This window comes from Amblyomma maculatum, chromosome 8 (assembly GCF_055883805.1).
Source record: "Amblyomma maculatum isolate TAMU_Amacu chromosome 8, ASM5588380v1, whole genome shotgun sequence".
Classification (NCBI taxonomy): Eukaryota; Metazoa; Arthropoda; class Arachnida; order Ixodida; family Ixodidae; genus Amblyomma; species Amblyomma maculatum.
The window spans coordinates 65,151,283-65,154,485 of NC_139351.1; the positions used below are offsets into that span (position 1 = coordinate 65,151,283).

Genomic DNA, 3,203 nt, shown 5'->3' on the forward strand with positions numbered 1-3,203 from the left:
TGCTCCAAAAATTAGATGGACACCATGTGTGATATGGTGATATTGTGATGTGACTTTATCCCAGACTGAGCGTGAACGCCCTTGATGTGCATTTTTCTTTGGCATTTTTTGTGATGGAGTGTGAGCGAGGGTGCTCAGTTTTTATGAGATTGTGAAGTTAAGAGAATAAAAAGGGAGGCTTGCGCTCATTCACGAGAGGTGGCGGCACCAGCGACGCACACAGTGACGGCCGCGTAGGCTAGATGGCATGGGAAGCGGCGGGCAGGCAGAGCACGCAGCGAGGGAGCTTAACCAGAGCCACCTGGCTTAACCCCCTCTCCTCCTTCATGTTATCCCTGGGGACAATGCCTTCAGCATCGGGGAGACCCCCTTAAAAAGAGGACCAATCGTCCCGTCCAGGCAGAGCTGAGCAGCTTTCTCTCAGGACGAAATCGAGGCACGACCCGCCAGACTATCGGAACGAGAGCCGGCCCTGCCCAGCTAGTCGTATTTGTACGCGTCGCTGCCGCCACCACATGCGATGAGCGCGTAGTCGATGTCCATGACTTTGAATTTGTGACTTCTCTGTTGGACAAACCGCGGGAGACTGTCGAGGCACTACTTCCTGGTCCGAAAGAGCGCGAAATCTAAGACGTAACACTAGGTTAATGATGATTACAATTATTTCAAATAGTACTTACCATAAGTCCACAACACTCTACATCTGTACTTCTTGCAATGGTCAGATGGTTTCTCATTGTTCTGTATTGCCTCGTTAATCCTGCTTGAATTTTATACTGTGGCCACATAACAGTGTTTTCTGAAATTATCCACGTAGACATAAAAGCAGAAACTTCATCCCCATCTTGGAAATGCACAATGCTGTACATTTTAGAACCTGAAAGCACATATTAAAAACACAAATCTTGAAACCCTTATACTAAAAGTACAAATCAGATGCTAAAACACCAAATGCTATCAAGAAAGCCACAATTCTTGCATGTTACTGCAGCCTAAAATATATTTATTATAAGTGCTTACTCTTTCCACATATCCTCTTCAGATTTAGGTATCTTTGCACGTGTGCAGAAGAGGGTAACTGCATATGAATTCGGTCCATTCGGGAGGCACACACATTTATGCTTAATGTCATTTACATTCCATACTGAAATATTACGTGAAAGTCCTTTTGCAGAGACAATAATCAATTCTGATGATGGCAGAGGGTTCAAAAATAGAATGCCTAATGTGAAAAATTGGCCACATAAGTAAATACTTCCTGATGAGCACAAAAAGTTAGTTATTAAAACATTGTGCCCATTTTGCAAGCGAGCACATTTGCCTAGTTTCAACACTGTGTCCTCCATTTCCAGCATGGAGTATTGTATGCCTTCAAATCCTGGAGGCACATGTCCATCACAGTTCCGTCCAGACAGTTTAACTGGCCCATCCAGTGAATGTGAGCTTCCTTGGCTCACACGCCTCTTCTCACTGAGGTGTCGAATAACTTGCTGAATAGCACGCGCATGAAATTTCAGCAGAAGTTTGACTTGTTAGAGGAAGTTCTCAAAAGAAAAGGCTGAAAATTCATCCAGAGGGCCATACCTTCGAGCATCATCAGTGATATACGAAAGAGAGTGAAGATTGTAGACATAAATGCCTTTGCCATACGATGACCGAGCTTCAGTAACGAATTCATGAAGACATTCAGCAGTATTTGCATGAACCACGCTGTGCTTTGGGCAGCCAAGAATGGTAATGACAATGCCGAATTTTATGAAGTGCTTTAAGTATTTTTCTTCCATATTTCCTTTTAGTGCAACAGGACCATAGTAGATCAGAAACTTCCGGAATGTACTGCTTTCCAGTGCTCTAAAAAGTGAAGTCCTCGTGGTCTTCTTTTCATATCGCTAGGAGCAAAGGAAGCAAAATTTTCCAGCCTCCGAGAAACACGCAGCTTCAATACATGGTTCATCTCAGAAAAGCAAAGCCTCGTAGATGCCCAGTGTTGCACAAGCAGCCTTTTCATGATGCCTAGACATACCATGTGCATGTAATCCAGTGGACATTGGCTAACAAGGCCAATTCCCAGGCACTGAAGAGGAGAGTGATCACGGTGATGATCACTGTGCACCTGGTTCTTAGAGCTTTCGTCTGTGTGGAAAGGGCTGTCATGTCCAGTGAAAATCACCTTCCTATCCAACTCAAAACATGGGCCCTTTTGCGCACACTTTTCACTGCCAAAGTATGCTGCATGCCCTTTTATGCATTTGATATAAGCTCTTGCAGGGGCATCACAAATGAAAGCATGGAGCCTCACTGTAAATTACGTGCCACAGTACACAAGTCGGCTCTCTAGCAGCCCCATCATTTCACAAACGAAGATCCTAAAATATAAGTTCGTGTCCTCAGGTTTGCCATCTCCCTCATATAGTGCACCAATGAAAGGAGAATGGTTTGAACTTTCTCTGACCAGTACAAGTATAGGCCAGAACTGTCGCCGAGAGCTGCGAGAAACAGGGAGGCCATTTACATTTATAATTAAGGGCAGTGTGTCCAACCCTTCTGGAGCATGATTGGATTAATGGTCAATCAGGTTGGGCGTCACCCCAAAGTAGTGGTACTGGCCGCGACACATGTACATAAGCTCTGTCTTCCTCTGCGTCTTCAGAAGTGTTCTGGCGTCCCGCGGTATTTCAGGATAATAAGCACTGATAATTTTCAGCAGTGCATTCAAGTACGAGGAAGGTATGTTATTCTCGAGGACCCACGTTCGCAGATTGCGCTCGAGAGATGGTGAGTTATCAGAAGGAAATACGCTAGACGAATTTGTGTCCTGATCGCTGCCAACGTGAGGCGACACAATCTCCGCTTCAGACGTGTGGAGCTCAGCAAAGCTCATGTCCGAGGAGTCATAGCGGCTACTGACCACGCCAGCGCCAAAGTCGCTGCCTCCATCAAATTCGTCAGCTGAAGGTACTGAATTTCCGCAGGGGATTTCCACTTGAACCTCCAGGGTTCACTTGATCTTCAGATTCTACAAAACCTTCAGTAATGTCGCTAGTTGACCCTCTGCTATCAGTATTTTATCCTGATTGCTCTCGTCGACATCTTCAGCCAGTTCTTTCTCGATGCCACTAGCTATTCGTCGTCTCTGTCGGTTGCTGACCTCGCTGAATGAGTTCTCAACTCTCTTCATTTTGCCAGTGAACAATATTCCTGAC

General features: G+C 45.4%; 1 pseudogene; it reads right to left on the reverse strand.

The window, feature by feature from the left end:
* Window positions 1–1,044: 1,044 nt before the first annotated feature.
* LOC146181317 (uncharacterized) lies at window positions 1,045–2,881 on the reverse strand (annotated as a pseudogene).
* Between the last annotated feature and the right edge of the window lie 322 nt (window positions 2,882–3,203).